This window comes from Pseudorca crassidens, chromosome 1 (genome assembly GCF_039906515.1).
Source record: "Pseudorca crassidens isolate mPseCra1 chromosome 1, mPseCra1.hap1, whole genome shotgun sequence".
NCBI classification, from domain to species: Eukaryota; Metazoa; Chordata; class Mammalia; order Artiodactyla; family Delphinidae; genus Pseudorca; species Pseudorca crassidens.
Window position 1 is genome coordinate 116,955,929 of NC_090296.1, and position 12,438 is coordinate 116,968,366.

The following is a 12,438-nucleotide window of genomic DNA, read 5'->3' on the forward strand; positions in this document are numbered from 1 at the left end:
TCTTCTATTATAGTATCATGGGTCCTGGGGCTCTCTCCATTTATTTTTTGTTTACTTTCTCATTCAGATTTGGATAATTTCTATTATTCTGCCTTCAAGTTTACTTTTTCTTTCCTCTGTTCCCCACCCCCTGCCCCACATTCTTCTGTTGAGACCATTCACAGAGCTTTTTGTTTCAGTTATTTTCTAATTCTAAAATTTTCATTTGGTACTCCTTTATATCTTCTAATTCTTTGCTAAGACTCTATTTCTTTGGGGAGATTTTATACTTTTTCATTGATATCAATCATGTTTATAATGTTCATTGAAGCATTTTTATGATGACTGCTTTAACATCTTTATCATATAATTCTAACATCTCTGTTATCTTGGTGTTGACATCAGTTGATTATCATTCCTGCTGGGTAGTGGTGAAAGTTCTGACTGTCCACTAGGCCTCCTCTGATACCACGGTAGTGGTGAGCAAGAAGGATGACTTATTATTGCTGAACGGAGATGGAAGTCCAGGCTCTCCATATGGTCTCCACTAACATGTAGTGGGGGATTCAGTACACCCAACAGGGATGAAAGTTCTGGCTTCTTACTCAGCCTTCTCTGACACCACGCTGGTGAGGGCAGCATCCCTACTTGGCTTTTGCTAGTGGAGATGGTTGGATTGGAGGTCACAGTTTTTCTGTACTATTTGGCTGGAATAGAGTGGTTACTGGCTAAAAGTTTTCTAAATTGCTAGCCTGCCCCTTCCAGATCCTTTGGCTAAAGAGAGTGGCTTTTATGAGATTTTTATGTATGTGCCTTCTCCTGTTTCTGGGTTGTCAGCTTCTTTAGCTCCAAGTCTGGGATATATGAGGCAAAGAAAGAAATCTGGAGAATGCAGTACCATGTCATTTCTTGGGTTCAGAGGTCTTTAGCCAGTATACCTTTTTTTTGGTCCACCTTTTAGAGTCTACTTATGTCTGTTTTATATATGATGTCCAGGGATTTTAGTTGTGTTTAAGAGTTTGTACTTTATCCTAAAGACAATAAGAATATTTTTAAAGATTTTAAGCATTTTTAACAAATCATTCTATTTGGCTGCAGTGTAGATAAAGGATAGGAAGGAACAAGACTGGAAGTAGAGGCCAGTTAGGAGACTTATAGGAATCTGGTGAAAGATGATGATGTTCTGGATTTGGATGGTAACAGAGGAAGTAGAAATAAGTAGTTGAATTTGAGAGATATTTAGGAATTAGGAATCAATAGAATTTGGTGATTGATGTACAAGACAAAGCAAGGAGTCAGGAATGATTTCTATGTTTCTGACTTGAGCCATTGGGTACATGGTAGTGTACTTTGTTTTTTTAATAGCATTTATCATAATTATAATTTTATAGTTATTTGTATAATTATTTGTTTAATGTTTGTCTCCCCTCACCAGACTAAGTCTAGGAGAGCAGGGGCCATGAGAGTTTTGTTCATTGCTGTAATCCTAGCACTTAGCACAATGCCTGGCCCATAATTATATGTTCAGTAAGTATTAACGTATTACACTATATTTAAGAGGAAGCATGTTTATGGGTGAGATGATTTTGGAAATGTTATTTTTGAATACATTAAATTTAAGATGCCTATGAGATGTGTTCCAGTTAGATATATTGGTCTAGAGCTTAAGAAATAGCTCTAAATAAGTATTTGGGAGCTATCTGCATATAAATGGAAATTTAAGCCATTGATGTGGGGGGATTCTCTATATAGTATATAGGGAAGAGAAGAAGACCTAGAGCTAAGGCTTAAGGAACTCTAATTTAAAGAGACAAATAAGGAAAAGGAGCTCCTAAAGCAACTGGGGGTAAGAATAGAGAAGTAGAAGGTATACTAGGAAAAGTATAGTTATATAGAAGCCAAAGGCAAAATATTTAAAGAAAGAAGGAGGAGTTAACACTGTTGTAACTGAGAAATTGAGCAAGATAAAGTCTGAAAATCATCTACCCAATTAGGGCAAAAATGGTTGTGGTAGAGGTGTTGATGAGGAAGGCATATTGGAAGAGTAAGTTGAGATAAGAAAATGGAAATAGAAAATGTAGACAATTCATGAAGTATTTAACTGACTAGAATGAGAAAAAAAGATGATATCTGGAGGGGAAAGTAAAACCCAGGGAAACTATTTGTTTGTTATTTTCAGATAGGTGAGACTAAGTCATGTTTAGGAGCTGATGAGAAGGAGCCAGTAGAAAAGGAGAGGTTGAAGATAGTTAATGGAACAAATGAGATCCAGAGCACTGGTAGAGGATTTTTACTTTAGATGAAAAGATTTAACATCTCCTTTATTGCAATAGGAGGGAAGGAGAAAGAATGGGTTGAGATAAAGGTGGGCTTATAGGTTCGGTAGCAAAAAACTGAGGGAATTCCAGATTGTAGCTTCTATTTTTTTTTAGTGTAGCTTCTATTGTCTTTTTTAGTGATGTAGAATACCTGTTGATATTGAGTGAGTTAGAAGGTTTAAAAGCAATAGCATATGTGAAGGGACTAGTACATACTAAGTGCTTAATAAATGATAACTTTGTGTTACTTGCAGCTTTAAAGAGGTTTTCTATGGTTATATAGGGCCAGTGCCGTATAGCGTGATTTGAGAACATTCAAAATATCTCCTTTATATTCTGGCAAAGTGCTTGAAACTCTATTTTGAGAAAATGTTTACATTGGATTAAGGTATTTTAAGATACTGTTTTATGTGTTCATATTTTGGTGAAATATATATATATATATATATTTTTTTTTTTTTTTTGTCACACCACATGACATGTGGGATCTTAGTTCCCTGACCAGGGAGCGAACCTGTGCCCCCTGCAGTGGAAGCTTGGAGCTTGGAGTCTTAACCAATGGACCACCAGGGAAGTCCCAGTGTTAGCTCTTTTTGTTTGTTCATTTGAAAATTCTTTCTTTAGTCCTTGCTTTCCAAGGTGCATATGATAGTGTAAATTTTATTAAGAGTTTTGTAGTATGAGCTCTTATATTTAGGTCACTGATCCATTTTGAGTTAATTTTTGTATGTGGTGTGGGGTAGAAGTTGAACTTTCTTCTTTTGCATGTGGATATCCAGTTGTCCCAGCACCATTTGTTGAAGAGACTATTTTTCCCCAATGAATGGTCTTGCACCAATGTTGAAAATCAACTGGAATAGATAAATGAGTTTATTTCTGGACTCTCAATTCTATTCCATTGATCTATATGTTTATTCCTATGCTATTATGACACTATTTTGGTTACTGTAGATTTGTAGTAAGTTTTGAAATGGGAAATGTGAGTCCCCCAACTTTGTTTTTCTTTTTTAAGATTGTTTTTGCTATTCAGGGCACCTTGTAATTCCATATGAATTTGAGAACTGGCTTTTTCATTCCTGAAAAAAAATGGCTGTTTGAATTTTAAAAGGGATTGCATTGAATCTGTAGATATCTTTGGGTAGTATTTCTGTCTTAAAATAGCAATATTCCATCAACAAAGGATGATTTTTTTTATTTAGGTTTTCTTTAATGCCTTTTAACAATGTTTTGTATATTTTAGTGTAAAAGCCTTTCACCTCTTCGGATAAATTTTTTCCCAGGTACTTCATTCTTTTGAATGCTATTGTAAATGGATTTGTTTTCAACTTGTTCATTGCTGATGTATAGAAACACGACTGATTTTGTTGGTGTTGACCTTCTACTGTGCAACTTTTCTGAATTTATTTGTTAGTTATAGTAGCTCTTTTGTGGATTATTTGAGATTTCTATATATAGGATCATGTCGTCTGCAAATACAGATAGGTTGACTTCTTTTCCTTCTGGGTGCATTTAATTTCTTTTTCTTGCTTAATTACTCTGACTAGAACTTCCAGTAAATGTTGAATAGCAATGGTGATGATGATGATGATGAAGTGATCATCTTTATCTACTCTCTGATCTTAAGGAGAAAGCTTTCAGTGTTTCACCATTGAGTATGATGCTAGTTGTGGGGTTTTTATAAATGCCCTTTATCATGTTGAGAAAGTTCCAATCAGTTCTAGTTTTTGAGTGTTTTTATCATGAAAGGGTGTTTGAGTTTTGTCAAATGCTTTTTCTGCATCAGTTGAGATGATAACATGGTTCTTTCATTTATTTTATTAATGTGGTGTATAACACTGATTGATTTTCTTATGTTGATCCACACTTGCATTCTTGGGATATATCCTGCTTGGACATGGTGTCTGATCTTTTTAATATGCTGCTGGATTCTGTTTGCTAGTATTTTGCTAAGGATTTTTGCACCTACATTCATAAAGGATATTGAGCCATGATTTCTTTTCTTGTAATGTGTTTATCTGACCTCATAGAATGAATTAGGAGGTATTCCCTCCTTTTCTTTTTTTTTTGGAAGAGTTGTGAAAGATTGTCGTTAATTTTTCTTTAAATCTTTCGTAGATTCACTCGTGAAGCCATCTGGTCCTGAACTTTTCTTTCTTGGGAGGTTTTTGATTACTGATTAAATCTGTATTGGTTATAGGTCTGTCAAGATTTTCTATTTCTTCTTGAGTCTGTTTTTGGTATCTGTGTTTCTAAGAACTTGTCCATTTCATCTAGGTCTAATTTGTTGGCATACAATGGTTCATAGTATTCTCTTATAATTATTTTTATTTCTGTAAAGTAGGTAGTAATGTCCTTATTTTCATTTCTGATTTTAGTTATTTGAATCTTCTCATTCTCCTTCTGTGTCATTCTAGCTAAAGGTTTGTCAATTTTGTTGATTTTTTCAGAGGACTAACTTTATTTTCATCGATTCTATTTTCCTATTCTCTAAGTCTGTTATCTTCACTCTAATATTTATTATTTCCTTCCTCCTTTTAGCTTTGTGTTGACCGTGTTCTCCTTTTTCTAGTTCTTTAAGGTGTAATTTTATTTTTAAGAGTTCAGCTTTTTATTGAACATGTTACTGAAGAGGTTTAGTCAAAAAGACCAAAGCCCACGTCATCATCAGACTCTTCAGATTCTTCTTTCTTTTATTCCACTTACTCTACTCAGCTGGGGCAGCAGTGGTGGAGGGGGAAGGACCTCCTGCTAGTGCAGCACCAGCTGCTGGGGCAGGTCCACCTGCCCCCACATTGCAGATGAGGTTCCCGATGTTGACATTGGCCAAAGCCTTTGAAAACAAGCCTGGCCAGAAAGGTTCAACATTTACACCAGCTGCTTTAATGAGGACATTGATCTTATCCTCTGTGACCATCACCTCATCGTCGTGCAGGATGAGGGCTGAGTAGATGCAGGCGAGCTCCGAGATGGAGGCCATGGTGCGGGCCAGTGCTAGGCAGGGGCTGCCAGGCGCAGTGCTAGTCGCCGGATGAAGTGAGGGCCTCACCCCAATGCAGCCTTAGCTTCCTTGGAAGGACCGAGCACCTTAGCGGCAGCTGAGGAAAGGGCTAAGGTGTAATGTTAAATAATTATTATTATTTTTTATTTTTTGGCTGCATCACGCGGCATGTGGGATCCTAGTTCCCCGATCAGGGGTGGAACCCATGTCCCCTGCATTGGAAGCACGGGCACCAGGGAAGCCCCTAAATTATTTATTCCAGATGTTTCTTTTTATTTTTTTATTAATTAATTAATATTTATTTTTGGCTGCGTTGGGTCTTTGTTGCTGCGCACGGGCTTTGTCTAGTTGTGGCGAGCAGGGGCTACTCTTTGTTGTGGTGTGCAGGCTTCTCATTGCGGTGGCTTCTCTTTGTTGCGGAGCATGGGCTCTAGGTGTGCGGGCTTCAGTAGTTGTGGCACACAGACTCAGTAGTTGTAGCTCGCAGGCTTTAGAGCGCAAGCTCAGTAGCCGTGGTGCATGGGCTCAGTTGCTCCACAGCATGTGGGATCCGTCCAGACCAGGGCTCAAACCCACGTTCCCTGCACTGGCAGGTGGACCCTCAACCACTGCGCCACCAGGGAAGTCCTCTTCTTTTTAATGCAGGCATTTACTGCTATAAATTTCCCTCTCAGCACTGCTTTCATGGCATCCAAGACATTTTGGTATATTGTATGTTCATTTTCATTCGTCTCTAAGTATTTTTTACTTTCCCTTGTAATTTCTTCTTTGATCCATTGGTTGTTTGAAAGTGCATAGTATAATTTCCCCATATTGGTGAATTTTCCAGTTTTACTTCTGTTATTGATTTCTTGTTCTTTTCTATTGTGTTTGGAGATAATATTTTGAATGATTTCAATCTTAAAATTTACTGAGACTTTTTTTTTGTGGACTGATATATTGTCTACTTTGGTGAGTGTTCTATGTGCACTTGAGAAGAACAGATATTTTGCTGTTGTTGGGTGGAATATCCTATATATGTCTGTTAGGTCTAGTTTGATTATAGTGTTGTTCAAGTTTCTTTCTGTTCTATTTCCTTATTAATCTTCTATTTAGATGCTTAATACATTATTGTAAGTGGGATATTGAAGTCTCTATTATTATTCATTCTATTCCTTCAACATTTTCACCATATATTTGGGAGCTCTGGTATTTTGTGTGTATATATTTATAATTGTTATATCTTCTTGACGAATTGACCCTTTTGTGAATATATGTTCTGCTTTTTCTCTTGTAACAGTTTTTCAATTAAAGTCTATTTTATCTGATAGCAGATAGCGGCCCACATTTCTTTTGGTTACTGTTTGCATGGAATATCTTTTTATATTCTTTTACTTTCAACATATGTATGCCTTTAGATCTAAAGTGAATCTTTTTTGACAGCATATAATTGGATCCTGTTTGTTTGTTTTCACTCATTCTACCAATCTCTGCATTTTGGTTGGAGAATATAATCCACTTACATTTAAAGCAATTACTGATAAGGAAGGACTTACTTCTGCTATTTTGCTGTTTTCTGTATGTCTAATATCTTTTTGTCTCTTATTCCCTCTACTACTCTTTTCTTTTGTGTTTAGTTGATTTTTGTAGTGAACTTTTTTGATTCACTTCTAATTTCCCTTTGTGTATAATTTTTAGATATTTTCTTAGTAGTTATAAAAGGGATTACATATAACATATTAAATTTATAATGATCTAGTTTAAATTGATACCAACTTCAACAGCATACAAAAACTCTGCTCTTATAGAGCTCTGTCTTCACCCCTTTATGTTAATGTTGTTACAAATCACATCTTTATACACTGTGTGCTCAATAATAGATTTATAGTTTTTAAAATGCATTTTCTTTTAATCATGTAGGAAATAAAAAGTGGAGTTAGAAACTAAAACTACAGTAATGCTGGCTTTCATGATTACCCATGTAGTTACTTATACTGGAGACCTATGTTTCTTTCTTTTTTTTTTTTTTGCGGTACCCAGGCCTCTCACTGTTGTGGCCTCTCCCATTGTGGAGCACAGGCTCTGGAGGCGCAGGCTTAGCAGCCATGGCTCACGGACCCAGCCGCTCCACAGCATGTGGGATCATCCCAGACCGGGACACGAACCCACGTCCCCTGCATCAGCAGGCGGACTCTCAACCACTGTGCCACCAGGGAAGCCCCCTATATTTCTTCATACAGCTTTGTGTTACTAACAACTGTCCTTTTATTTCAACTTGAAAGACTCCCTTTAGCATTTCTTGTTGGTCACATCTACTGATAAGGAATTCCCTCAGCTTTTATCTGTGAATGCCTTAATTTCTCCCTCATTTTTGAAGGATAATTTTGCCACACGTAGAATTCTCGATTGACAGCTCTTTTTCTTTCAGTACTTAATTATGTCATCCCACTGCCTTTGGCTCCATGGTTTCTTCTAAGAAATAGGCTGCTAATCTTATTCAGGATCTATTGTACATAATAAGTCACTTCTCTCTTGCTGCTTTTAAGATTCTCTCTTTGTCTTTCAACAGTTTGATTATGTCTCAGTGTCTTAATCTGTTGGGCTGCTATAACAGAATGCCATAGATTACATGGCTTAAAAACAACAGAAATTTATTTCTCACAGTTCTGGAGGCTGGGAAGTCCAAGATCACGGTGCTGGCAGATTCACTCTCTGGTGAGAGTCTGCTTCTGGTTCATAGACAGCCATCTTCTCACTGTGTCCTCACATGGCAGAAGAGGCAAGAGAGTTCTCAGAGTTCTCTTTTATAAAGGCATTAATCCCATTCATGAGGGAAAAGCTCTCATGACCTAATCACCTACCATAGGCCCCACCTCCTAATACCATCACATTGGGGGTTAGGATTTCAACATGAATTTGGAGAAGGTGGGGACACAAACATTCATTCTATAGCACTTAGTATGGATCTCTTTGAGTTTATCATACCTGGAGGTCATTGAGCTTCTTGGATATGAAGATCCATGTCTTTAATAAAATTTGGCGAGTATTCAGCCATTATTTCTTCAAATATTCTTTCTACTTCTTTCTTTTTCTCACATCCTACTAGGACTCCCAAAATGTGTGTATTGGTACATTTGATGGTGTCCCATGGGTCCATTAGGCTTTGTTCACTTTCCTTTATACTTTTTATTTCTGTTCTTCAGACTTTTATAATTTCGATAATCTTATCTTCAGGTTCATTAATTCTTCTGCCTGTTCAGAGCTGTTGAACCTCTCTAGTGAATTTCTCATTTAAGTATCGTACCTTTCAGCTCCAGAATTTCTGTTTGGTTCCTTTTCATAATTTGTATCTCTTTATTGGTATTCTCATTTTGTTCTTTATTTTCCTACTTTCTTTTAGTTCTTTGACCATGGTTTCCTTTAGCTCTCTGATCATATTAAAGATAATTGATATAAAGTCTATGTCTTTTTGTCCAATGCCTGGATTTACTGCTTCTTTGTATGTCTTGTGACTTTTGTTGAAAACTGAACATTTGAATATTACAATGTGGAAACTTTGGAAATTAAATCTCCTCTTCCCCAGGATTTGCCATTTTGGATTGTCTCTTTGAAGCTTCAGTCACCTATGGTTTAGTGACTTTTCCAAATTATTTTTTCAAAGATTATATTCCTTGCCATGTTTTGTTGTTGAAGTCTACATTCCTTTAGCTTATGGTTAGCTAGTGTTTTGACAGAGATTTCCTTGAATATTAGGAGCTAAAAACAAACAAACAAACAAACAAGCAAACCACCTCTCCTAGTCTTCACAGATTAGCTCTGTGCTGGGGCAAGCTGTTGAGCCTTAGCCTTCGCTTCTTGCTTGTACCAATTCTAGAAATTAGCCAGAAGTGAAGGTTTAGGATCTTCTTAGGTCTTTTCTAAGTATGTGTGTGATTTTCTAAATTCCCCAACATACTTAGAAACTTCCCTTCTTTGGCCAGCTTGCCACCATCATCTTGGATCCTCCACATCTACTCCACAACTCTTTTGTTTTTAGCTGCCTACTTCAACCCAAAATTCCAGCACCTTCCAGCTCTCCAACCCAATTCTACATCAAGCTCTGAGTCCTTCACACGTCAAAATGCATCAAGAGACCCTGATAAATATTTGTCAGTCTCCTCAGGGTCTGTGTTTAGCAGCACAAAGAACTGGCAGTAGCTTTGGCTCTGTAGATTTTGGGGGGTTTTTGGTTTTTAATATAATTATTTTAGGCAGAGTACCTCTCCCACTATGGAAAGAGAATTTTCCTTCTCTGTGGAGCGTGTTCCATGAGTCATGGGAAGGGCCTGGTCTCCCATTTGCATCTCTAACTGTAGCAGGGGTGAGCAACTTCACCATTTCAACATCGGCTAGAAAACTAATACTAAATTAGCCCACTCAGGAGCAAAGGCAGGGTTTACTGCCAAATACCTCGGCTGCTCTGGACATCTCTGTGTTCTTCCTTTGAAGGAATGACTAGGAGTCTGGAGGCAGGCTTCTGGATTTGTCTCTACTAGAGTGGGTTGGGGTTCCTTATATCCTTATTCAGCTCTGCAGGAGTGAGCTGAGCAGGCAACTAACCCCGGTGGCCAGTTCCATTGACTGGGCTTCCTCAGTCCTGGGTACTTTGTCCCTATGTAGGTGGCAGGAGATGGGGATAGGGCCAAACTTCTTACAAACTTCCCAGCGGTCACTGACATTTCTTGAAGGAGGCAGGGGTTGTCAGATGAGTTTTCTGGTCTGGGTCACCAAGACAGGGTCTGGAGGATGTGTCAACCAGTAGCCTTTGGGCTTCACTTTCAGTCACAAAACAGCCTCTCCTGCCCAGGTTTCATAGATCTGTTCCCGTGTGGTGGTGAAAATCAACGTGACCTTCAGAAAGCCTAAAATATTACAACTTGTGAACACAGGAGGATGCCCTAACCCACCAGCACACAAGAGCATTTTTAAAAAACATTAAAATGTTTTCAACTGCGAAATTTCTTAGACTCTCAGTGTGTTAAAATTGGAGGAGATCTACGAGCTAGGCTGAACCCAGCCCCTCACTTTACAGATGATGAGACAGAGGTCACAAGAGGGGAGGCCTTGCTCAGGGTCACCCTGAAAGCCAGTGGCACAACCAGGACTGCCCCAAGTCCACCCACTGCCCTCACCACCAGTTTGGGGACGAAGGTCCGCACATTCTCCTTTTCTTATTCTTGCTTCTCCTCAGAGCTCATCTTTTGTTTTTTTTTTTTGCGGGACGCGGGCCTCTCACTGCTGTGGCCTCTCCCATTGCGGAGCACAGGCTCCGGATGCGCAGGCTCAGTGGCCACGGCTCACGGGCCCAGTCGCTCCGCGGCATGTGAGATCTTCCCGGACCGGGGCACGAACCCGCGTCCCTTGCATCGGCAGGCGGACTCTCAACCACTGCGCCACCAGGGAAGCCCAGAGCTCATCTTTTGAATTCTGTGCCCTTGTTCCTTCTTATCTAGTCCCACTACCACTGCCTTAGTTAAGGCCTCTTGTCCTCTTGCCAGGATGGTGATGATGGTAATAATAATATTAATGATAGCAGCAGCTGACACTGATTGAGCCCTTACTGCTCACCAGACCCTGTTCTAAACTTTACGAGTATGAACACTTTAAAATCTAACAGCCCTTTGAGGGAGATACTAGTATCACTGTCATCTTATAGATGAAGAAACTGCGGCACAGAAAAGCACAAGGTCATAGAGCTGGTAAGTGGTGGAGCCAGATTTGAATTTGGGCAGTTTGACTCTGGAGTTCATGCTCTCAACCATTTGATTAAACTGCCTTTAGGGGATATTAGCATAATGGGTAACAATTACTACCCCATTTTACAGACCAAGAAACTGTCTTGGTGAGATTAAGCAAGCGCACAAGGCTAGTAAGGAGCAGAGCTGGTTCTCAGGCCAAAGCCGTGGCTCTTAAACACCAGTTATACCTCTTCTTGTCATCATGACCACCCTGCCCCCATCAAACTGACAAAATCTAAGCCTCCAACAGGAAGGCCAAGAAGCAGTATTTTTAACAAACAAATTTAAGAACAACTGGTGTCAGGAGTTTGGGATTGACATGTACACACTGCTGTATTTAATATGGATAACCAACAAGGACCTACTGTATAGCACTGGGAACTCTGCTCACTATTCTATAATAACCTAAATGGGAAAAGAATTTGAAAAAGAATAGATACATGTATATGTGTAACTGAATCACTTTGCTGTATACGTGAAACTATCACAACAGTGTTAATCAACTATACTCCAATATAAAATAAAAAGTTAAAAAAAAAAAAGAACCACTGGTATCAATGGTATCAAGATTAAGGGACTTTGGAATCAAACAGTACAGAGCGTGGAATCCTGGGCCTATCACTTTAACCCCTTTAAGCTTCATTTCTCTCTTCTCTAAAAAGGAATATTAGTTATTTTAAACCATAGCTAGTATTTATCACCTGCTCACTGTTGCCCAGGCCCAGTGCCTCACATGCAGTTTCAACTGATCACAGTGCTGTCCCACCAGGTTGTGGTGGCAGTTAAATGAGATAACACCAAGTGTTGACCCGGCATGGACTCAGGCTCAGCAGATAATAGCTATAATCTTAGCCACGATGATAGCTCTCCGTCCATTTTGTGTCTGCCCCTTCTGGATAGGAAGATTCTCACAGTTATGATGTGTGTCTTACTCATTTCTGTGTCTGACCAGGGTCTGGCTCGTAGCCGGTGTCCAGTCAATCTGTAGAAATCTGTTGACACAAAGGCCGAGAGCATGTCCTCTGCTTGCTTCCAAGCCCTTAATGATTTTTTGGCTGAAATGAGCCTCTTGCTTTTCATTTTGTTCCAACTGTTCCCAGTTCTTCCATGAACCTGAGCTATACATGCTTCAGTGATTGTGTTTTTGCTTTAGGGATCAGGGACAGCATAGGGTGGATTTTTGAAGATTTTGCAGACGAGGATGGAAAACCCAGGCAGCTTGGACCAGCCACTGTCACAGTGTAACGGAAGATGTGAGCTGACACACTGGTGGCCAAGGTGGGCGGTGATCTCTCCAAACTTTTCCGTCTGCATCTGAAGTCTCATGAGGCTCATCACTGCGGCTATGGGAGTGTTTCTCTTGATGTCACCCATAAAGTGGGGTGAC

The 12,438-nt window shown here is 39.2% G+C and overlaps 1 pseudogene; it reads right to left on the minus strand.

Annotated features, from left to right (window-relative positions):
• Positions 1 to 4,930: 4,930 nt before the first annotated feature.
• LOC137232035 (large ribosomal subunit protein P1 pseudogene) lies at positions 4,931 to 5,383 on the minus strand (annotated as a pseudogene).
• Between the last annotated feature and the right edge of the window lie 7,055 nt (positions 5,384 to 12,438).